We start from the raw sequence: 26339 nt of genomic DNA, 5'->3' as shown, positions 1-26339 counted from the left end.
CTCCATCGAATGCTGATACAGGATTTCCATTCCTGCCAAGACTTCATCCAAAACTTCTCGATGCCCAGCTATCGCAGCGAGACTGTGACGTAGGCCTGCTGCTATCGACTGCAATCTCCGGGACTCCTCCGGGGTCATACCTGGCTGTCGGACAGGTATCCCTATGACTTGCTGAGGTGAGGATGCTCTTGGTCCTGCATCGCTGGGTCCTACCCCGCTAGGTCCTGCCGTGCCATGTCCTGCTGTGCTGGCGGGTATCCTTCCTGGAATGGGGACACTCTTCCTCGCTGTCCTCCGAATGCGAAGTCCATAGAGCGGTGGTTGTGGCAACACCGATGTCGGTGATGCCTCGCGTCGTTGACTCGGGGCGTTGTCATTGCTGATCTCCACCGAGTTCCCAGTATCTTCCGTATCCTCTGATGGGTCTTCTTCTACCGAGGCGGGGGGATTACATCGAGGGATAACAGTGACGTAGCCGGATTCATCGGCTGAGGCGGTAGCGCGGGAAGATGACGATGTTGACATAGTGGACTGTGACATAGTTTCAATGAGATATGAAATAAATGACAATGCATGCCTATAATATGCAATGCTTACACACACCAAAATTAACCTTCTGAAATTTTAAAATAAAGTTTTCTCAAATATTTTTGTTGAACATATTCCCATTATAATTAGCTCAAGCTTTGTATAAATCTTTTCTTAATTAAACATAGGTGATCAGGCTATGTTTAATCAAGGTCCAATAATACAACTCCCGACCTAATTATCTTAGTAATATGTTTGATGTAAAAAGAATTTCTTTGTAAGTTTTAGTTATAGGTTGTGTTTTCTTAAAGAAAAACCGATGTTCTCTATAACTTTAGCTCTGATACCACTTCTGTCACACCCCGCTAAAGCGGAAACGCAAGGTATGACAGCGATAACGGTTTCATTGCAAAAGATAAAGATACATCACCATAGCAGTATTTAAAAGTTTACAACCCATAGCTTCAAAAGAAACAAAATACAAGTTTTTCAAAATAACATTGTTCAAAATATAGCTTCATAATAGCTTCAACACGATGCAACATGCTCTATGATGATGAATCTTTACATCCACTTACTAATTATTTCCTGAAAAAGCATGTAAAACGAGCGTCAACTATGAAAATAGTTGGTGAGTATCACAAGTTTATAAAATCAAGCGTACAATAAGGCTTTTCGTAAATACAAGTACATTGCTTCAATGATAAACAAGTTGATTGCTATTAATGAATACAAGTTTATTGCTATAACGAGAAACGAGTTTGTATGTGTATGAGCAAACAATGAGTCTCAACCAAACCTATGACTGAAGCCCTATCGAGATCTATGCTTATCGTTCCATAGATGAATATGGTATCATGCACTCCAGCGATTCGGGCGAGTGAGGAGTTGTCAATTCCTAATAGCGCTATCCATAACGACCATTGACTCAAAGAGTTAATGGTTAGAGATAAGGGAAGGGCCTTTGTACGATAAGTTCTCATGTTCCGTGTTGCATAGACATACATAAAGAAACATAGCAATACAATAGCAATCATGTTTGATACAATTCAATTTAAGTACAACATGCAAACAATAGTTTTTCTGGACATGCTTTTCCACCCCAAAACATAAAAAAAACGAAAATAGGGGAGTGCGTGAATACTCACGATGTTTTGTGTAGACACAAGCGGTACTTCGGGATGCACCAACGTCTTACTACCGGGATCCTACGACACCAAACACACGCACTAGTGAGTTTCCATGTCGATATCTAATGCTAATATACTAAACTCTACATATAGGGAAATGCCAATTTATGTTTTAGTATTGGATTTATATCATTTTGTTACACTTTTTCTGATGTATTGAAATTTTACAAGTCGTGCGATTAATTACAACCTTGGAAGGTTAATTTTCCAAATTTTAAGTCTCAATAACAACATAAATTCACGAAAAATAGTATTCGAGGGATAAAAATTCTCAAACTTTTTATTTAACTGTTAATACACAACACTAAGCTGGGAAAATTATAAAAATGGATTTCCAAGCTGTTTAATTATATTTTATAATTTTTGAGCATTTATTTCAATAAAAATTGAAATAAATAGTAAACAGTTTCCAAAATTACCCAAACTTTTTATTTAATTGTTATTATACATAAATAGGCTGGGAAAAATATAAAATATATTTTTCAGTGGTTATTTGTATTTTTCCTTGTTTTATTTCTTTAAATAGTCATTAATTAAAGAAATATTATTAAACAGTTAAAATAAATTACCATAAATTTTTGTAACATCATTTACAGTATAAATATCTTGGGAAAAATATCAAAAGTGGTTTTCATAATGTATAAACTGGTTTTGGGTATTTATGTATATTTAAGTGAATTTTAGTGCAATTAACTTTAGAAAATAAGGGAAAAATAGTTTACAGTGGAGAAAAATATTCAAAATTTTTATGTAACCTCCTACTATATAATATGATATCCTGGAAAATTTTCATGAATTTTGGATAATCAGAACTATTTTTCCCATTTTTAAGCCATTATAATTACCAAAAATTGGGAAAAATAGCTAGACATGATGAAAAATCTTGAAATTATTTTCTTGAGTCACCCATCACAGGTAAGGTATGCGAAAATTGTTAGATACAATTTTCACATCCTAAAAAGTGGTTTTGTAATTTATCATGTTCTAATTAAAAGAAAATTAGAAATCGTATTAAACAGTAACAAAAATTACTGAAATTTGGTGAGGGGTCATTATTCCCCATAAGTATCATCCATGAATTTATTTAGGATTTATTGACCTCTGGAAGTATTTTATATGATTTATGCCCTTGGTTTTAGCAATAATTCTAATAAATCAAATAAATAACAAAAGCTCTTGAAATTTTCCAGATTATCTCATGCATGCAAGGGCTTTCAAAAGGAAAAATGTAAAAAAATGTATTCAGAAGAGAAATGAGGGTAATGATTCCAAACAATTTAAGAAAAGTTGCATGCAATAATGCATGAAGTGTAAATGTGGCTGAAGTTCATGAATTTGTGTAGCCCATTCAGTGAGGTTTTAAGCCACGAAATTTCAACCATAATTCACTAGATATGTTAAGTTTCTAAGGTATTTTTCCTCATATTTATGGTTGGGTTTAAGGCCATTGTTTAAGCAAGATAAAAATAGTGATCACAGAAAAAGAGCTGTATGCGCAACCTTTTTGTAAAATCTGCTAAGAATCGGATATTTAATATTTTACAGTGAGACCAGTTGGGTTTGAAAGTTAACTCGTGGAACTAACCAATACAAAAAGAATATCATGATTTGGTTAAGAAATGACTGAGTTATGACTGTTCAAAGTCGAACAAAGTAATCTGGCAGATTGCATGTTTGCTTGTGTGCATTATTAGGGTATTTCAACAAGAACATCATGCATGTCTTTGGTAAGATCCGATTTCTAACACATGCATGGAATGAATGAGGATTCAATATGTACTAGAAATGGTTTAAATGCTTTTGGTCATGCATGAACATAAAAGAGATGGAGAAGAACATGAAATATTAGATTTTGATGTCACATGATCATATGTGCATCTTTTTCACTCCTTGCATGGGTTTGATCCCGGATTTTCACCATTTCAAACACATGCATTGTGTTATGGTGAGAATCTACAAACCACAAGGGGAGAATAAAGATTTCTAGCCATGGAAAGGCATAGAATCCTAAAAGAAGAGAAAACTAAGAAGGAAAAGAAGTAGAATCATCAAACTATGGAAGAAGATGATGTTGTTTACCTTGGTTATGATCTTGAGAGAAGTAAGAACACTTCAAGGTCTTCAAAGTCTTGAAATTTGGCAGAGAAATGAGAGAAATTTCGTGAGTTTAGAGAGAGAGAGGAAGAGGGTGAAGTGTGTGAAGAGAGTGAAGTGAGAAGAGTGAAGAGAGAAGAGGTGGAGTGTGGGTTTGAGTTTAATCATGAGTTTTGGGAAGAGAGTGCATGGGGAGAGGGGAGATGGCCAGATTTTTGAGGCATTAAAGCCTCCTCTCTCCTAAATTCAAATTTTTATAAAAAATCCCTCCTTAATTTTTATAAAAATCTAATTTTTATAAAAATCTAATTTTTATAAAAGTGATTCTTTAAGCAATTTTTGATTTATTTAAAAATCTTGTTTTTAACTAATAAATTATGATTAATACTTGTAATTTATATTTCTATTTCATTGGTATAATCCATAATTTGATTAATAAAATTTGATATTAGAAAGTTTATAGCCAAATTTTATAAAGTTTTTAAGCTTTAAGATTTATAAATTTGGATTTTTGGCTGTTTAGAGTTTTTGGAACATTGATTGATATTCAACAACATGTTGAAGTATAATTAGAGTGTTTTAATTTATTTTTAGAGTTTTATACCCTATTTCAATTATAACAAAGTTTGAAGCTTATTCTAATTATAGTATTGGCATTTCCTATTGTAGCTAAGCAACTTACTAGAATTGTAAGTATCAAGTATATTAGTCCTAGACCTTAGTTGGATCCTAGTTTATGCAAGATTTTTGACCTAATTTATACTACTAGGTCATGGCATGTTGTGCATGAATGGTTATTATAAATATGCATGAGTCCAAGAATGACCTGAATTGACAGTTGTCACACTTGCCACACTTCCCACAAGTGCGGCCCTTCTGGCTCCTTGGTTTGGGATCAGCGGGCTTGGCCCGCTTGGCTGCCGGCTGAGACTGTGCCGGTCGCCGATCCCTCCCCTGAGACTCCGCCTCCTCCCTGGCCTGAGTCTCCAGCTCAATCTCCCTCTTCCGGGCATTTGCCTGAAGCTCGGCAAATGTCTGGTACGAGGAGTTCACTGCGAACTCCCAAATGTCTCGCCTCAAAACACTCAAATATCGGCTCATACATGCCTGCTCAGTGGACACGTGCTCAGGGCAGAACATAGCCCTCTCATGGAACATCCTGGTGATCGCTGTAACTGACTCAGTACCCTGCTTGAGGGTCAGAAACTCCTGTGCCAAACGCTCCCTCTCCACCTGGGGAACGTACTCATCTCGAAACATGGCAGTGAACCTCTCCCAGGTCACTGCCGCAAGCTCAGCAGGCGTAAAATGCGCCGTCACAAGCTTCCACCAGTCCTTCGCTCCCAAGCGAAGCTGGTTTAGCGCGAACCGAACCTTCAAATGCTCAGGAGATGAGCAAGTGAAGAAACAACCCTCTATATCAGAAATCCACCTCATAGCTGCCACCGGGTCCTGGGTCCCATCAAACTCTGGCGATTTTGTGTTGCTGAACTCCCGGAACAGCAACGCATCACCACCTTGCGGCCTCGCGGCAGCAATAGCTGCGGTGGCCGCTGCAACAGCAGCCTCAGAAAGAGTGGCATAACGCTCATCAAAGGTCTCAATCAGCATGGTCTTAATAGACCCGAACATCTCTGGTATCTCTGCCCTGATGGCCACAGCCACCTCCTCGTGGATGATCCGACGGATCTCGTCATCACTGGTATCACTGCTCTCAGGCATCAAACGTGTCCTCACCATGATCTACCTCTGAAATACAACATACGAAAAATTAGAATCCCTTCGAGCATAATCACACTCGACAACTCATTCCTCCTTGATCCTTGGTATTCCTAAGATTCTTACTTGGGCTGTACACCGCTCCGGTGCTTTCAGTAGTACGGGCCCAATACTATTGTCTGCATCGTATCAGAATACACCCCAAGTCCTCCTCTTCGGATCCCAAATTCCAACTACTCTATCATGCACAGGCTATTCTCTAATAGATCCCTCATAAGTCTCTCACTGCTACCTACTCACTCTCAAGCATCTCATAGCAGCTCAGCCCCTTCCTAGGCTAAGGCATCACAATCAGGCCACTCTAGTCCTAATAGGAATACTTTGCCTACTCTAGCATGTGAATACATCATATCAATATCAATAGCACATAACATGAGGGTATTTTGGGAAATCACCGTTTGTACACACAACTCTGCTCTGCGTTTCTTTTCAAAATCTTTTACTCTTTTTGAAAATACTTCTCAAATCCTCAGTTTGAGTTCAAATACGCCCGATGGTGTACTTGAATCCCTCAAACCAAGGCTCTGATACCAACTTGTAACACCGTGAATTTTAAAATAATTTTTTCGCAAAATATAAAAACATTTTTAATTTAATTTTCATAAAACATCAAGTTTAAATCTTCAATTCACATCATACAAAATCCCAAGATCATATCACACAAAAATCCCTTGCGTGTGTACAGATCAAGTCGGCGCCTTCCCACGGTCATCACTAGTACCTGAAACAAACAACACTAACATTGTAAGCACAAAGCTTAGTGAGTTCCCCAAAATACCACATAAACACATATTAGCCACTCGAGGCTATAACTCTATGGGTCCGTGCACCCAAACTCTGTGAACCCTCAGGTTCTAACTCTAGGAACCTTCCGGTTCCATCTCTATAAACATGCACATCATAAATCACATAGACATCATGCAGTACAACACATATCATACACATACTCTGACACATAACTCTGATTACCTACTCAAGGTAAAGTATAGTGAGAAGACTCACCTCGTATATCTCGATAACCCGCGAATCCTGGAAATCACTCGTGCTCGATCCTCCGAGCTATAATCCTCCTATAACATCATACATCTCTAATTAACACTTTTACCACTAAGGTTGACTACCCCTATCAAGTCAACTCTGGTCAACTCTGGTCAACGATCAACGGTCAACTTTGACCGGACTCGGCGAGTGCACTAGGGCGACTCAGCGAGTCTATACGTATTCACCAACTCTTCTATGTAACAGCCCGGAATCTCAAGTATTATTAAATTATGTTTTTCGGGGTGATTTAAGAGGGGACTCGGCGAGTTGGAGCCTAGACTCGTCGAGTAGGATCGTAGACTTGGTCGCGGGTTCGCGACTGGACTCGACGAGTCCAGATATGGACTCGGCGAGTCGACGCTGTTCAGCAGAACCCCTAGCCGTTTGGTTTTGGATCGTATATAACGCCCCTTAGGCCGTCATTGTCCGTCTTTTGGTCGATTGAGAAGAACCCTAATCGTTGTGGATGTCTAGAGCAGGAGAGGAAGCTATTGGGACTTGGAGGAACTTGTTAGGCAAGAAGAAGAAGAGTTTGGCCAAAGGAATATCAAGGAGGATCGAGTCCTGAGGTTTGGGGGACACAGAGAGTGCGTTTTCAGGTAATACTCGGACCATTTCTGTTATTTTGATGTGTATACAAATCTAGGGTTTATGAAACCCATTTAGTGATTAGATGGGTTATTATGTTATTACCCAGACGTTTATACCCAAGTAATAAGATGTTTAGAAGTCCAGAAAGTCCCATGATTGTATATCTCGGGACCATACGTAATTTAGGGAGCAGTTGCTCGTCTGCATGGCATGGACTCGCCGAGTTGTTCTTCAGACTCGGCGAGTAGCTTGAAGATTCATTGGGACTCGCCGAGTTGTTCATCAGACTCGGCGAGTGGAGTCGGGGTGGCCCCGCGATTCTTCCAGGAGTAACTCGTCGGGTCGAGGAGGATACTCGACGAGTAGATAGGGAATCTCAGAGAGTTGGAGGACGTCTAGACTCGCCGAGTCGCCATGGCACTCGCCGAGTCCGGTCGAGTTGACCGTTGACCGTTGACCAGAGTTGACCTAAGTCTGACTTCTTAGGGATAGTCACACTTAGAAGATATAAGTGTTAATGAGATATGTGATGTTATAGGGAGGTTGTAGCTCGTCGGATTGTGCAGTAGTCATTTCAGGATTTGCTAGCTTTCAGCTTTTACGAGGTGAGTCTTCTCACTATACTGTACCCGGAAGTGTTTGACTGTGTGACCAGAAGGTCGGATATGATATGTGATATGTATGCTATATGTGGTAAGTTACTTGTTAGATGTGCTATGTATGTTATGTGGGCCGGAAGGCAATATATTATGGGCCGGAAGGCGAACATGTTATGGGCCGGAAGGCGTAGCGTTGATGACCGGAAGGTCAGGGCCTGGAAAGGCGTACATGCGTAAGTTGTATATTGGGGAACTCACTAAGCATTTATGCTTACAGTTGTTATGAATGTGTTTCAGGTACTAGCGAGGACCGTGGGAAGGCGCCGGCGTGATCGATACACACTGAAGAATGCTTTTATGATCTTGGGATTTTGAATATTTGTATTTGACAGGATACTTAAACTATTTATGCCTTGTTTTGAATGGAAATAATTATATTTTTAAAAATGAAAAATTTGTTTGAAAATTTGCGTTGTTACATTCTAGGATTCTCTTTTGACACGTCGAGTACTCCCCTGACTCGACGAGTTCCACCTGGCATGAATCGCGGGGCCACCACGACTCAACTCGCCGAGTCTGAAGAACAACTCGGCGAGTCCCAGCTCGACTCAGTCAAACTATCAACCCTCCCTAACTCTCCCTGACTCACTGAGTCGACCCTTAACTCGGCAAGACCACTCACTGAGTGGTCAAGGACAAACTTCATGCTACTCGCCGTGTCTGTTCTTCGGACTCGGCGAGTCCATGCCATGCACCAACTCAATCTCACTTCTGAGGTCAGATCCGCTCCAACAACTCATAGATCTGGCCCTCCCAAGCACATTCATCACATAAAGTTCATGTCTTGGTGCTCATAACACACCCCATGCCTCATAAATGGTGTTTTGACCTCAAGCACAAAGACCCTAATCCAAAACCCCCATGGATTCATAAAAAGGTTGGACAAAGGGACACTCTGGACCTCCAAGGGTCCAGATCCAGAACCTAACTCGCTTAAAGGACCAAGGAAGCACTAGATCTAGCCACAAAAGGGCTCAATAAGCCCTAAATCATTATGAACATCAACATAACAAAGAATGGCTCGAAAATAGTACCTCAAACGTGATGTTCTGGACCTGAAATCTTCAGGAAGTGGCTCCTCTTGTTTACCCCTTGGCTATTGCTTCCTTTCCCTTGCTAGATAACACCTCCAAGGTCAATAATGGCTACTTGACTTACTCCAAACGCTCAAGCTCATTAGGGTTTCTCTCAAGGGACTGGTGAGCGCAAATGACGGCCATAAGGCCCTTTAAGTAGGCTCCAAACCCGAGAAATTAGGGTTTCATTAAACAGCACGGACTCGCCGATTCCGGGCGCGAACCCGCGTCCACATCCACGATCATACTCGGTGAGTCTAGGCTCCAACTCGCCGAGTCTCCTCACAAATCATCAAAAATAAAATAGTTAAATAAATAAATAATACCTGGGAATCTGGGCTGTTACACGAAAAAACTCTACAACTATGAGAGCATTGAGTCCAGGGTAGCGTTTAATCGAATGTGTGCTTTTGAAAAGAAGCCAAAGAAAAGTTATTCGATTGCAAGAACTGACATGAGCCAACTGGATTTTCCTGTGAATGAGATGATGTTCATCATGGCTCAATACAAGATTGTTGAAAAGTTTGATAACGAAGATGACTTTATTTACTTAAAAACATCAAATATAATGTCATTCGTGCAAATAATCAAATATGTGATTTTTCCATTGCGGATTTTCCTTTGATGAACCTGAACGATTTGACTGAAGTTGCTTTGATCCTCAAAGATATGGAAGCTTCTCAACTAAAAGGAACTGATAAAGATGTGTTTAAACATGGCCTAGCACACATCAAGACTTTCATAGAAAATTATTATGATTGTCTAGCATTAATTGATGAAGAGTTAGCTTCTGGAATGGGAAGAGATGTGAAGGTTGCAATGGAGTTGTCGAAAACTCAAGCTGAGTTAAAGAACTATGTTGATGGAGAAATCTGCTTAAAACCTTTTGGATTAGTCTTTGCAGGAAAAGATAAAAGTGGCAAAGCTAAAAGGTTTTTATTTCAAGTGAGCGAAGTGGAAAGGTATACGACAGCTCGGTATACGAACTTTATTGTTCGTATGAACAATTGTACAAAGAATAATGAAGGAGACAAGACTGAGTTAAAGAAGGTGTTAACTTGGTACTCAGAGATTCGAAGAATGATGCACTTCACTGCTCAAATTCTAACGAGTTGAGTAGTTCGACTCGCCTACAAAGGGGGAGATTGTTAGGGTCGAAATGTTATAAAGAATCGAAGTGTTTGTATTGTAATTTCGTATGTATTTACTAAAGCAAATGTTCAGTCGAAACGTAATGTTGACTCCTTAGTATTTTTTGTACTTTCAGTATCCTATAAATAGGGTATGAACTTGAGTGTAGATAAGGAGAGTTTACACAACTTCTACTATCTGTTTTTGTACTCAAGTTTCTGAAAGTAATCAAAGCTGAAACCAGATCATATTTACATTGTGTGTTCATTCTAAATCATTACTTGAATTACTCTGATTTACTTTCGATTACTCGTTGCAAATCTTCTTCAACATTCTTCAGGCGTCAAAATTGGGTACGACAAAATTGTCATCCCAAGCCTGCCGGCTTGACTGTACCTAACAGTCGGGATGTGGGATTGTCAGTCCCGTATAGGTCTATACACATGTGTCACGCTCTCCCTCCAGGAGACTATGGTTATAATCATCAGGACTTTTGTTTTATACTTAAATAAGTACATGAATCGTGTCTCACAAATGCTATATTGATAGTTACGTGTAGAATAATGAAAAATATCTTTGTAGTAGATATATTGTAAATATCTCATAACTTATATTTAATATAATTTATATGGTTATTTCCGTAAGTTACTCTGAATATGGAAAGAAAAATGTAGTTCCGTAAAGTGTATTGATAAATATGCATGACCCATAAATTATACCTATTATAATTTATATGTTTGTTTTTGTAATAAATTCCGAACCGGTAAAACAGTTTGTTTATAATAATCGTAAACTAGTTGAATAATTGTGTTATTTATACAAGATTTCCTTGTATTTTACTTGCATTTCCCCTAAAATATTAGAAAGATAGTGAAAATATAGGGGTATAAACTCACTTGATAGTAGTGGTGATTTGAGCAACACTTTGTTGCTAGAAAAGACTTTATTGTTGAAAACCGGGCTTTGCGAGGGTCGGGTTTAGAAACCGAAAGACTCTTTTCTTGTGGACTTTAGGTGCCTCGGGATGTTCTTCGGGTGTTGGATATGTTGTTGGGGCTTCGGGGGGTTGTAAAGAGGTTTATGGGGGTTAAATATGTGTAAAAGGGTGATAAATGGTGAAAAAGTGGTGTAGGAACCGAGAGGGTTTGCACCCTCCTTATATAGGTGTGAAGCTCGAACCGGGGAGGAGGAAAAGGTGACACGCGGCATCAGATGCGAGGGGGAGGGACGCGCGTCAGCAGCTCACAGGCAGTACACGTCTCGCCTTCGGATAGGGCAAGAGTCAGACACACGTCGGAACCGGAGGTGGCTTTGTTTCGGATGCGCCACACCTTGTACACGCATCAGACATATGAGGAGGCTACGTGGCCGAGTTTGAGCCTTGTATTTGCGAAGATTTTCAGTTTTTGTGCCTGAAACTTTAAAAATTCATAACTTTCTTATACGAGCTCCATTTTCAACGTTCTTTATTTCCACGCGTAGGCAAGATTATATACTATGACTTTTATTTAGACTTTGTTGGCTAATTTTGACTTTATTTTTAATATTATTATTGTTAATAGACTGGGACAGTAAAATCCGTTAAAAATTCATAACTTCTTCATCCAACGTCCGTTTTCATCTGTCTTCTTAGCGTTGTACTACTATTGATGAGACCTTCGTTTTTCATTTTGGTTGTGTTGTCTAAATATCGCTTGATCTTTATTTCGAATTTTTGGCTATGTACGACTATGTCGAATCATAGGAAAATCATAACTTCTTCATATGAAGTCAGACTCGGACGGTCTTTTTATGGAAATTCACAATTTAACTTATACTACAACATTCATTTAGATAGTTAAGGTTAAAAAGCATTTTTATTGAAAACTCACTTTTTACGCTTAACAGTTTTTCCCCGGTTTTGCCGCGGATCTTCGATTGATTATAACTTCTTCGTTGTAACTCTGATTTGGGCGTTCTTTATATTTTCGGAATCCTTGTTAAAATCTGTAGCACTTTATTCACCCCAATAAATTTTATTTAATACTTCCATTTTGACGCTACTTTTCATGTCAATTAATTTCTATTTTTATTATTTCAAAATAAGTTAAAATAATTGACCTAGACTATTCCATTATGAATTTACTAGTACATAGGTAAAGTTTAGACTCCAATAAATATAGAATTATTCCATTTATGATATCATCCCCCCGTTAGAGGGAATTTCATCCTGAAATTAAAAACTATAGAGATACTCTAGGACTTAGGAAAAAAAATATGTGGATACTTTTGTTTCATTTGATCCTCCCACTCCCAAGTGAATTCAGGTCCCTGCTTTGCATTCCACCAAACCTTGACTATCGGGATACTGCTTTGTTTAGTACTCTTTACTTCCCTGTCTATGATTTCTACTAATTCTTTTACGAAGTGTAGACTTTCATTTAACTCGATTTCATCGAGTGAGATAACAAGTGTTTCAATGGATGGACACTTCTTTAGATTAGATACATGGAAAGTTGAATGAATGTTACTGAGTTCATGTGGTAGTTTGAGTTTATAAGCAATTGGATCGATTCTAACAAGAATCTCGAATGGTCTGATGTACCTCGGATGATCTCAGGTCTCTCGAATGATCTCAGGTCCAGTTTTGTACAATCTTTTTTGTGGTCTCTCGAATGATCTCAGATCCAGTTAGAGTATTGTTAGGTACTTGCTTCTTGGATAGTTATGTATCTCCTACTTCAGTCCAGCTTGGAGGGGATCTACACTTACGGCCATAGAGAGCTTCAAAGGAAGTAACTTTGATACTAATGTGGTAGTTATTGTTATACGAAAATTCAACTAGTGGTAAATGGATATCCGAAGTTTTACCAAAATCAATCACACAAGCTCCCAACATATCTTCTAGCATTTGTATGGTTCTCTCACTTTGTTAGGTACTTGCTTCTTGGATAGTTATGTATCTCCTACTTCAGTCCAGCTTGGAGGGGATCTACACTTACGGCTATTGAGAGCTTCAAAGGAAGTTACTTTGATACTGATGTGGTAGTTATTGTTATACGAAAATTCGACTAGTGGTAAATGGATATCCTAAGTTTTACCAAAATCAATCACACAAGCTCCCAACATATCTTCTACCATTTGTATGGTTCTCTCACTTTGCCTATTAGTCTGAGGATGATATGTTGCACTCATATCAAGATTTGTTCCTAAGGAATTTTGCAGTGATTGCCAACACCGCGAGGTAACTCTATTATCTCGATTAGAGATAATGGATAGTGGCAGAAAGTGTGTGGATTTGGTTAAACTATCGATTAGCACCCAAATAGTGTCACGACCACCCGTTGTTCTGGGTAACTTGGTTATGAAATCTATAGTTATCTGCTATCACTTATATTCGGGTATTTCTAGTTGTTGTATGTAAACCCGAAGGCTTTTGATATTCTATCTTGACTTGCTATATGAGTGGTATTCCCAGAAGATCTACTAGGAATAATTCATGAAGTTTACAGACTTCTGGAATATCCTTGTTGTTTTTTGCTTTCTATTTCTTATCTATTGTGTGGTATAGGAAGGCATAGTATCCCTTGTGTAGGTATTTCTGAGCTTTGAAGCAAGATATGATTTGGAGGTTTTTGTCGAGTTTGTCATTTATAAATTTGAAAAGATTTCGTTAGGCGGTCAATTATGGCAAAGGGTCTTTTCGTAGCATAGGAAATTGATATGGTGAGGACTAAGTCATTCTACATCGAATAACGATGTTGGAATTTCTTATGGTAATATGTGTTAAGTCAGTTTTGGAAGAAGTGATTGCTAAAGTGATAGTGCATTCTGTGTATTCTTTCTATTTTTTTCAGTTTTATCCTTGTTATTACTACTACGAACGATTTGTACCTCATTAAATGAGTATTAGTAGTAAGAGTGTTCCAATAATTAGTGATGAAATCTCGTAATATGATCCCTACTAAGTCCCTCTATAATCGATTAGTGTATAAAAATCATATATTGTTAAAATTGAGAAGACAGTTGACTGAGTAAATCTGCCCTAAATCCACCATTAAACAGGAAACAGGAAATAAGGCAGAATCACTCACTCTAAGCCTACAAAATCTTAACTATGTATGACTCTAATGTCTACACTAAGTCATCATAGCTCACCTTTAAGGATCCTTAGTTTTTATATGAATACTGTGTTTTATTTGAATAAGATGGCAATTTATGATTTTGGTTTTTAATTGTCAAAAATTTTATGAAATTTTTGAGGTTTAATTATTGTCATTTGGAAAACATACCAAAATTTTCAGTAAGGTTCCTCGTTTCTTCTTTAGGTTGTGTTGTTAAACTTCTCTCACTCCTTTGTCATTCTTCTCTGTTGGACGGTCTCTCTTGAAATGTCCTATTTCACCACATAGATGACATATTGGGCTCACACTAGTATTGGTGGTTGAAGTGATGTGTCGGACCAGAGTTCTACAAAAACAGATGATGTACCCCTTCTTGTTATAGTTGTTGCAATGCAACCCTCGTCAAGTTCCATAATGATGGAAGTTGCACTTTTTACATTTTGGGAGGTTTCCAGCATATCGACTGTTTGGTACTTGTGCGGCAGACGTTGTGGCTACAAGGGCTGCCACAAGTTGTTGTCTCTTGGTAAGTCTTTGAGATAATTTGCGCTCCTTTTGTTTCCACAACTTTCATTTCTTACTCTTAGGTTTGTGATATTGGGTGCTCTTGATGACCGAGACTTGTTGTTTTCCTTGGTTGTTATTTCGGTTTGAATTGTCGATACTGTTTCCATTTTCATTTGTATTTCTAGCATTGAGATGTACCATGACAGCTGTCACGGGAGCTGTTACGACGGCTTGGAATGTAGCGGGATCTATATGTAGAATCGGTGTTTCATCGATTGGCCAGTTACTTCCATTTGAATACATGATTATGTTGCATGATGTGAAATGAGTTAGTAAGTAATTATGGTTGTTTCTAGATGTATTTTATCTATTTATATATACATGTAAATTTCTCATTTTGTTGTGCGATTCTCAATGTTTCAACCTACATTCCTAAGATGTATTTATGGCAGTAAATAGAGGTAAGTATTGTATGAGTGTTACGTTCACCTATCCTAGAATTATTCTCGCCCAAACATGCATAACTGCTGAGTTCTGATGGGATCCAGTGCGTTAGTGTTGGTATGACCACACCCTTTAGGTCTACGGAGAAATATCCTTCCACTATATCGTTTTCGAATATGAGGCAGTGGTTAGTCTTTAGTAGTGGTTTTAAGTTGAGTGTTATTTGAACTGAGTTATCCTAGTTCCCAAGTGTATCATGTCTCAACTTTTATATTTTTTTTGTATTCAATTCATAACAGAGGTTTATATAAAATAAACCTATGAATTTTAGCGACTACCCTTGAATGCATACTTGTGACTTGATGTATCGTTATTAGTTGATACGTTAAGCGAGATAAACCTAACATATAGCATGACTAGTGTAATCACTAACTCACTAGGTTATATTAGTTCATTACTTATTAGTCTGACGAATAAGGTGCTCTGCCACTTCGAATGCCTCACGAGTGGTCTTTTTTGTTCTCTGTATGTTATGATTGCTCTAGTTTCAGTTGTACAGATTTGTTGCCTCCAGATGGCTATTTCTTCCTATAAAGAGTGTAGGTGATCCGTATTATTATCCTGATTTTTCTGTATGTTTGGCATAGAAATCGTATGGTGTCTTCGTTTTTGGTAGGTGTGTTGAATTTTGCGTCGTCGTCTCCTGGGTTTCGTCATCGATCCCCATTACTTCGTGATATAGAGTTTGAATCCAAATGTCTAGGTGGGTTTCTCATAGTAAAATTTAGAGATATTGCTTAATTATAGACAGCAAGGTGTAATGGGTGTATGCAGAATGTGGATCATCGGTTGCCTTTTCCAATCTATGCATTTAGATGGGTCGTATATCGTAAAGATGTATCTTAGAAAGAGGTGAAAGTGTCTTATGCCTTTTTTTAGTAAGATAAGGTTGATTAATGATTTTACTAGCGCCTTTCTCTTCGTTTGATCCTTTCTCATAATCTTCCTCTTGAACCCCCTTCTGGTTCTTCCTCAACTATTCACTTGATTGTTGTGGTAAGGTTGCGATGTCTAGATTTGTTGGTGCGTGAATAGGTGTGTCTAAAGAATCTATTAGATTACTAATGCATTTCTATTTAAATTACTTGTTCTAGTATATATATATATATATATATATATATATATATATATATATATATATATATATGTATGTATGTATGTATGCATATATACATTTATAAAAATATTATTATATTTAAAACTATAACTCTTGGTCATAGTGTTTTAGTCCCATTGTATTTATAATAGTATATTTTTATGGGTTGATATACTTAGTTCACTATAAACAATGCTCTGATACCAATCTGTCACACCCCCAAACCGGAACGTTGGAAACATTCGGGGGCGGAGGGCGTCATGTATAGTATCACAACAATGCACAATTGTAATCAAAGTAACAACAACCATTACATTGATAAAATATAACTTTACATTCGTGTTCAAATCATTGTATATTTGACACCAAAAAGTATAATTAAAATACATAATTGTATGAAACACTGTCTTCCTCAAAACTTGTAGGTACCTGTTTATCGATTCCCTGAAATTACAAGTAGTTTTGAAAAGAGTGTCAACAATTAATTGGTGAGTTCATAAGTATTTATGTTTAGAATCTTGTTGTTTATTTCTTGAAATAGTAATCATGTTTGTTGTTCCAGAAAATCCAATATTTTCTAATATAACTGAAAAGTAGTTTTAATACCATAAAACCGTTCTCTGTAATTATTGTTGTATTATAAAATAGTGTAACATCGTTTTAGTTTAAAACTATACAAATAATGTTTTCTATTTTTTTATGTTCTCTTTGTTGTAAACCGGTACTTTGTATTTGTACCCTGTTATGGTAAACCCGATACTTTGTATTTGTACCCAGTTTAGTAGAAACCCACTACGTTGTATTTGTACCTGTTTAATATAATCCCAATACTTTGTATTTATATCTTGTTTAGTATAAACCCAATACGTTGTATTTGTATCCCGTTTAGTATAAACCCAATACGTTGTATTTGTACCCCGTTTAGTATAAACTCGGTACGTTGTACTTTTGTTAAACAACTCCGTCATTTGTTTCTTTAAAAGGTAAGTATTTTCACCCAGAAAATCCTATATTTTCTGTTGTATATGTATTTGTGTTCTGAAATAGTATTATATAGTTTTAATTCACATAAAACCATAAAATGAATCTTTTCCATTTAATAAAATAGTATACTAGTATGAATTCTCTATAAATATAGATGCCTAAGTTTACCATATGTATTGTAAATTACAATATTATAGTTTTAATTTATTAAAACTATGCGTAGTTGTTTACTTATTGATACACTAAATGCATTATTCAATACTAAATTGTGAGTTATCATAACCATGCTTGATGACCTAAGCTTCGCCTGAAACACAACATTCTTCAGGCATCAAAATTCGGTACGACAATTGTCATCCCAAGTCCGTCGGCTTTTCTGTAGCAAACAGTAGGGATGTGGGATTGTCAGACCTATATAGATCTATACACATGTGTTACGCTCTCCTTCCAGAAGACTATGGTTATAATCATCAAGGCTTTTGTTTTATACTTAAATAAGTACTTGAAGCGTGTCTCACAAATGCTATATTGATAGTTACATGTAGAATAATGAAAAATATCTTTGTAATAGATATATTGTAAATATCTCATAAATTATATTTAATATAATTTATATGGTTATTTTTGTAAGTTACTCTGAATATGGAAAGCAATATGTAGTTCCATAAAGTATATTGATAAATATGTATGACCCATAAATTATACCTATTATATTTTATATGTTTGTTTTTGTAATAAATTCTAAACCGGTAAAATAGTTTGTTTATAACATTTGTAAACTAGTTCAATAATTCTGTTATTTATACAAGATTTTCTTGTATTTTACTTGTATTTTCCCCCTAAAATATTAGAAAGATATTGAAAATATAGGGGTATAAATTCACTTGATAGTAGTGGTGATTTGAGCAGCACTTCATTGCTAGAAAAGACTTTATTGTTGAAAACCGGGCTTTGCAAGGGTCGGATTTAGAAATCGAAAGACTCTTTTCTTGCAGACTTCAGGTGCCTCAGGATGTTCTTTGGGTGTTAGATATGTTATCGGGGCTTCGGGGGGTTGTAAGGAGGTTAATGGGGGTGAAATATTTGAAAAATGATGAAAAACTAGTGTAGGAACCAGGATGGTTCGCACCATCCTTATATAGGTGTGAAGCTCGGACCGGACAGGAGGAGAAGGTGACACGCGGCATCGGATGTTAGGGGGAAGCTCCGACCGAACAGGGCACGAGTCGGACATGTGTCGGAACTAGAGGTGGGTTTGCTTCGACGCGCCACGCCTTGTACACGCCTCGGACATGCGAGGAGGCTACGTGGCCGAGTTCGAGCCTTTTATTTGCGATGATTTTCGATTTTTTTGCCCAAAACTTTAAAAATTCATGGCCTTTGCATACGAGCTCTGTTTTCAACGTTCTTTATATCCACGTGTAGGCGAGATTATACTACGACTTTCGTTTAGACTTCGTCATCTAATTTTGACTTTATTTTTAATATTTTTATTTTTAACTGACCGGGACAGAAAAATTCGTTAAAAATTCCTAACTTCTTCATCCGATGTCCGTTTTCGTATGTCTTTTTGCCATTCTGCTACTATTGATGAAGACCTTCGATTTTCATTTAGGTTGTATTGGCTAAATATCGCTTGATCTTTATTTCGAATTTATGGCTATGTACTACTATATCAAATCTTAGAAAATAATCATAACTTGTTCATATGAAGTCAGATTTTGACGTTTTTTTTTATGAAAATTCACGGTTTAACGTAGACTACAGATAGTTAAGGCTAAAAATCATTTGATTGAAAACTCACTTTTTACGCTTAACAATGTTTGCCGGTTTTGTCGCGGATATTCGATTGATCATAACTTCTTCATTTTAACTTGAATTTGGGCGTTCTTTATGTTGTTGGAATCTCTGTTAAAATCTCTACCACTTTATTCATCCCAAGCAAGTTTATTTAACACTTCATTTTTTAATCTACTTTTCATCTCAATTAATTTCTATTTTTATTATTTCAAAATAAGTTACAATAGTTGCTCTAGACTATTCCATTATGAATTTACTAGTACGTAAGTAAAGTTTAGACTCCAATAAATATAGAATTCTTCCAGTTATGACAATAGTCTTGGCTTTGTGAAAGAAAGATTCATAGGACTAGTGCACGTGAAGGATACGTCCTCTTGACACTCAAAAACGTCATACACGAAGTACATACAAATAATAAGTTGAGTTTTAGTCAGCTAATTTATTCTATACCTTTTGTTGTTTCAATTTAATTTAATTCGGTTTATGTGACACCAGTCAAATTTAGGTAAAAAATAAATTGATCAAGAGTCGTGATTGCGATGAACCAAGTGATAGACATTGTAACAAGGTTTCCAAAAATACAAAGAACACTAAAATCCAAGTTATAATGAAGAAGTTATGACCAATCGAAGATCCACGACAAAACGGTAAAACACTATTCAATGTAAAAACTCAATTTTCGATAAAGGCTTTTTAGCCTTAACAATCTAAATGAATGTTGTAGAATATGTTAAACCGAGAACTTTCATAAAAAGAACGTAAAAATCCGACTTCGTATGAGCAAGTTATGATTTTTCTAACTTTCGGTTTAATAGTAGACAACTAAAAATTCGAAATATTAATTGATCGATATTTAGCTGACACAACCTAAACGAGAATTGAAGGTCTCGTCAATAGTATTACAACGGTAAAAAGACAGACAAAAACGGACGTCGGATGAAGAAGTTATGAATTTTTAACGGATTTTCCTGTCCCGGTCTTTTAAAAATAATAATATTAAAAATAAGTTCAAAATTAGCCGATGATATCTAAGAGAAAGTCTTAGAGTATAATTTTACCTACGTGTGCATATAAAGAACGTCAAAAACGGAGTTTGTATGCGAAAGTTATGAATTTCACAAGTTTTAGGCACAGAAATCGAAAAATGTTGAAAATCGGGAAAACTCGCATGCTCACCCTTCTGCCACGTCACCTCGCATGCGAGGCCTCCCTGTGTCAGACACGTGTTCGCTTCTGATTGGTCCGTAGTCTCGCGTGGCGCCTTCTGATTCGACCAAATTCGCGGTCCACTTACCTTCGGACACCCTCGCAGGAGACACTCCTCGGATACCCCTCGGACCCTTGCGGCAGCTTCTGATTGGACCGAAGTTCGGCCAGTAGCAATTCGACACGCGCCTTGACTCTTTGTCTCGCATCCGATCCTTGGCCTCATGGCCTTCGTAGCTGATGACGCGTGGTTGCTGACTCACCCCTCGGACCGCACCCTCGCACCCCTATATAAAGTGTGCGAGACTTCTCGGATTTTTGATGTTTTTCACCCAAAATTTCACCCTTTTTCACCTTTTCACCCCCTAAACTTTCTTACGACCCCCCAAGGACCCGGTATCATATCTAAAACCCGAAGCAAGCCCCGAAGCCCCGGAATTCTCGAGAAGCTAACCTCTTTCTAGTCGAAGTGCTGCCCACATAAAGCCCGGTTTTTACTCAAAAACTTGTGGTTTCTTCGAGAAAGATCATCTATAGAAACGAAACATTGCCTAAAATCACCACTTATCAAGTGATTTTAAACCCCTATAATTTGCCTTTTTAATGGTTTTTAAATGCTCTTTAAGGGGGGGGGGGGGTATAAGTTTCACACAATATAAATTGTGTTAATAATTTTATGTGATAATAATCACACAAAGGGTTTCCTTATGCTTTTAAGGATTACCAAATACTTCCAAAATGACTTAAAGCCATGTTAAATCTTTAAAGTTATGTAAACCACGTTAAATTCTTTGAAAAAGGTTTTATAAACTATTTCAAATTATAATTGCCAAAATTAGGTTTATATATGTATAAATATATAAATAAGATTTGAAGGGCTTAGGACTAATGAATTATCTTATTTCCTTTTCCTTGTTTGGATGTGGAATTAAGGTGGTGTTATTTGTCCAAAGGTCGTTTCCTTCTTAATTATATATATATATATATATATATATATATATATATATATATATATATATATATATATATATATATATATATATATAAAAGGTTACTCCATTCGCACTAGTACAAAAATGACCTACGGTCACACTTTTCGAAAAACGGCCAGTGACACTTTTTATTAAAAGTGTGGCCAAAGGTCACTAAAAAAATTTAGAAATTGTTTTTTGATACATTTGAATATGAGAGTTTGCGAGGAGGATATTCAGAAGACGGCCTTTAGGACTCGTTATGTGCACTACGAGTTTGTGGTGATGCCTTTAGGGCTCAGCAATGCACTGGCGGCGTTCATGGACCTAATGAACTGGGTGTGGAGGCCTATGTTGGACCGATCGGTGATCATGTTCATCGATGATATTTTGGTGTATTTGAGAACTAGAGAGTAGCACGAGGAGCATCTTAGAGAGATTATTGGAGTATTGAGGTCGGAGAGGCTTTAAGTTTGTGTGACAATTATATAGACAATCAGAACTTTAACCACACTTAATTATACCAAATGTGACAAATATTAGTCACACTCGAACACTGAGGCCATAGATCACAATCAACCACAGGTATTGATTATCATTGTAATACCTTTTTTATAAGAGACAATATATAAACGTATTGTGACATGAGACAATTGTATGTGTGTTTATAACCCGATGACTTTTTAGACACATAACAGACAAAGTAGCTAAAAGGTGATACATATGGTCACACTAAATATTTGTGTGTCCATAGGGCGGTTCTGTACTAGTTGTACTTAGTAAACGCAAGAAAACAAGTTAGTATTGGTTGTTTATGGTCATGTAGCTTTTATTAGGTGTGTCAAAATATGATGAATTGACTTTGAGAGAAAACAAATATTGTGAGTGTAGGTAGCATTTAGTTATGATTACAGTTATTATGTGTGTCTATATGTAAATATAGTTATAAAAGAACAATAATGTGTGTCAAAATATGATGAATTGGCTTTAAAAAATCAAATATTGTGAGTGTAAGTTGTATTTGGTTATGTTTACAGTTATTGGTGTCTATAAGTAAATCTAGTTATAGAAGAAATATAATGTCTGATCAGTATAATTATATTATGGTCATTGATTGTGTGATTATAATTATGTAATGGTCACTCTTTTTATACTAGTATATGTCTAGATTTAAAGAATAGTCTTCATAAAACGAAATTATGTTGTTGTAAGTATTTATTGATGATTATTAATGTATGTTGTGCTTCATCACCAAAATCCTCCACAATAATAATATCTTTATAATATTAATTTAAAAAGTTACTTTTAGTAGTTTATGGTCATATGCCTTTTATTATGTATGCCAGAAAATGATGAATTAGCTACATCAAATAACTTTTGGTTATATATCAATTTGACTTTGGGACCTATTTTTGTCAAATAACAGTTGGAATAATGTGAACATGAACAAAACTAATGGTTAAATTTGCATCTGAAGGGCTCCTTTAGGTCCACCAAAATACCATTTTAAAGGGACATAAATCGTTACTACAGTCTATACCAATTTCTACATCAAGAACCCCCAAAAAAGTAAAAGACCATATTACTTTTTGCAGTAAATTAAAATTGTTCCAATTTTCTTATATTCCATTTTAGAGATGAAAATACAAACCAAAATAGTTTCACCAACAATAGCATTCATCTTTAAAATGCACCTTTTCAGCTTCTGATCACACAATAATCGGTTAAATATGTTAAAAATTCAAATCTTCAATCGTATAACGTATAAAAAAGAGGAGTAAAAGAGTTTGGCTCATGAACATGAATTCTAGACTTCTATTTACTACTTTTATTTACTGTTACTTGGTTCACCAACACCACTAATATCAATTGAGTTCAATATTCCAGACCCTTTGATTCTAGTTCTTGATCCTTCATCACAAACTGATTGGCTAATGACAGAATCACCCATGGTTGAATTAAGTATGGTCCAGGTTGACTGATGTGTGAATAGTAATGCAGTGTTGGTGCCATATTGACCATAATGGCTCTTTCTTAGATCCAAACATAGTTTCTGCTCCAAATTACTCAATCAACACCTTCCGGCATTTTCAATCATCCACTTCAACTAGACCACCATAATCGACATCTAAATAATATAAGAAACTGAGTAAAGCAACAACAACCAAATAGATAATCTTAAAACCAATCATCACCTTACCAATTTCCTTGATGTAGATGCTCCTTACCAATTACCAACAAAATGAAGAACAAATTATATAGCTTTCTCACTTCGAATGATGATTGCTAAAGGGGGTTCTGATAAGCCTTGACCTGATAACACACCTTATGCTTAGATTTTAACAATCAAACAATAAACTAACATAAGGAAACAGGATTAATGACATCATACTTATGATAAAATAAAAATTAAAAAACCCATTTCCTTCATTCAAAATTTCAGAAACAGACATCCTTCTTTAAACTAATTCAATAAGATTAAATTTTTAGAAAAAATTCAACTAAATAATCTACAAGATGTAACTATAATTTTTCATGTTTAGAGTATTATAATAATAAAATGGAGAGAGAGAGAGAGAGAGAGAGAGAGAGAGAGAGAGAGAGAGACCCATGTAATATCACACAGGTACAGAGATTGAAAGCAACTTACATGGACATGATTAGGTATCCCAACCACAAACTTCTCTTGGATTGAAGAAAGCATATATCTAACAAGATTTTGTGTATTATCGTTCATAGTTTTGCCCTCATCAACATCCTATAGAGGAAACAAAAGTGCTTACTATTAACATGAAACCAGAAAATTAATCACCAAACTATATCAAAAAAATTAGATTATAAGACCAAATCGGATTATAAGCGTCATTGATTCCAAGAATAATCATGTGCTTAAAATTTAAGTGCTTTATTGATTCAAAAATAATATCATCAGCTTATCACGAGGAGCAAAAACTAGGAAAAAAAGTGGGATTCTAAACCAGAAATTGGGAACAAGAATTGAACTGTAGATTCAAAATTGTACAAGAAAGTCATATGCCTCATCAATTTCAGAAATCAAAAATCATGTATAGATCCAGGAGGTGTAACCAAGTAAATAAAGTCGGATTTACTAGATGAAGAAGCAATAACCGGTGTCGCGATAGGAAGTCTGGAGCGAAGATCGGGGAACGATCGTCGGTGTGAGAGATCGGAGAAGGGTCACAACTCTTCTCTCTGATGAACATTATGAAGGAGCGTGTCAGGGGAATCGGTCTAATGACATGAACGAGGGTGTTGCAAGTATTGAGGGAGAACAAGGGTATTTTGGTAATTTTAATTTAAATTTAAAAAGCTATTAGTGGGAACCCAAAACATTTATTTTGGGGAAGACGTTTTAGGGGGGAATGAAAATAAGGTTTTCGGAAATAATTTTTTTTTTTAATTTTGATTTATTTTGGATTTAGGAAAAATATATACATTTTAATATTTAAAATATTTCATACCACCAGAAGTGAAGGTGGTGATGGAGATGGTGTGGCCAACCGATTGTAATGTCATCGATGTGTGACGAAGAGAGAAATCAACCACTAGATAGATTACAGGTTGATATTTGAGAGTATAATATCTAAAGGTTAAATTATAAAGAAACTCATGTATTTTGATGCCGAGACAAGGAAGGAAAAAACGGGAGTGATAATTTGGTTGAAAAAAAAAGATATCTATTAGGAAATCTGATCGCAATAGTCGTACCTTGTAACTTATATTTATCGCGTTGCTTCCTCTTCTTGGATTTTTTATGGTGATTGATGTTGCTACGGTTGATGCTAAACGAAGGTGTTTAGGTTATGAGATATGTATATTGGTTTTTAGGCAATTTCAAAGGGAGAAACTCAATCTATTTTTTTTTTTTTTTTTGGGGGGGGGGGGGGAGGAGGGAAGATTCTGATTTTTCTTGACCTTTTCATAAATGTTGACCGGATAAGATTCAGTATTCTTTTAATGCATAAAGTGATTGTACGTGATGCACTAATGGATTTGTAACTCTTAATTTTCAGCATTTGACCAAATTTGCATAATAAGTAATATATATATATATATATATATATATATATATATATATATATATATATAATGTATGTGTGTGTATGTATATATATATATATATATATATATATATATGTATATGTGTATGTGTATGTGTATGTGTATATCCTAAGCCTAAGCCTTAAGTCCTAATGCATAAACCCTAATACAAGCTCTAAACCATAAGCCTTAAGTATGAAGCCTTAAGCCCTAAACACTAAGCACTAAGCATTAAGCATGTATTAAGCCTTGAGCACTAAGACCTAAGATATAAGCCTCAAGCCATAAGTCTTAAGCAGGCATCCCCAAACCTTAAGTCTTAATCCCTAACCCTTGAGGCATACGACATAAGCTATAATCCCTAAACCCTAAGCCTTAAGCTCTGAGTCATAATCTCTAATCCCTAATCCACAAGGGATTAGACATAAGTTATAAGAGTTAAGCCTAAAGTCGTAAGCCTTCAGCCTTAATCCATAAGCCATAGGTTATGTGGATTAAGCCATAAGCCTTCAGCCATAATCCATAAACCCTAATCCATAAGGTATAAGCCTTAAGTTGTAAGACTTATGGTTAATGCCTTACGGCTTATGTCTTAAGGCTTATAAGTTAGGGCTCATGACATAAGGCATATGGATTAGGGATTGGGGTTTATGGCTTAGACTTAGGTTTTATGGCTTGTGGGTTATAATTAAAATACTATGGCCACCCATACTTATACCGCCCACCCTACCCCACATCTGCAACCACACTCTAATGCTCATCCACTTTCACTCAATATAACCTACAAGACCTATACATAGACACACGTACCCCACACCAACATGCTTACCCTATACCCCTATATTTACCCTACCATATATATACACTTATCCGCCCATTCCTACAAGCCCACACTAATGCTTAATCCACCCCATCTTTACAACAAACACCCTACCCCCACAAACCCACACCAACATATATCATATCCCACATCCACCTCCACACCACACACACTACCCACACACCATCATCTCATAC

The 26339-nt window shown here is 36.4% G+C and overlaps 1 long non-coding RNA gene and 1 pseudogene across 2 annotated transcripts; one reads left to right on the top strand and one right to left on the bottom strand.

Annotated features, from left to right (window-relative positions):
• LOC145029560 (cytochrome P450 CYP72A219-like) overlaps nucleotides 1-26339 on the top strand; it is a 98739-nt pseudogene that overhangs the window by 45107 nt on the left and 27293 nt on the right.
• LOC145028786 (uncharacterized) lies at nucleotides 23040-24497 on the bottom strand. Of its 2 annotated transcripts, none has more exons than XR_013676182.1 (4): nucleotides 24371-24497; nucleotides 23911-24018; nucleotides 23461-23573; nucleotides 23040-23388 (listed from the first exon to the last, which is right to left on the bottom strand). It is a non-coding gene; the product is annotated as an uncharacterized LOC145028786 (long non-coding RNA). The 2 variants fall into 2 exon arrangements; XR_013676183.1 differs by having other exon boundaries at nucleotides 24390-24497.

Source organism: Lactuca saligna, chromosome 2 (assembly GCF_052625555.1).
Source record: "Lactuca saligna cultivar CGN05327 chromosome 2, ASM5262555v1, whole genome shotgun sequence".
Taxonomy (NCBI): domain Eukaryota; kingdom Viridiplantae; phylum Streptophyta; class Magnoliopsida; order Asterales; family Asteraceae; genus Lactuca; species Lactuca saligna.
This window is presented reverse-complemented; position numbering and strand designations above follow the sequence as displayed.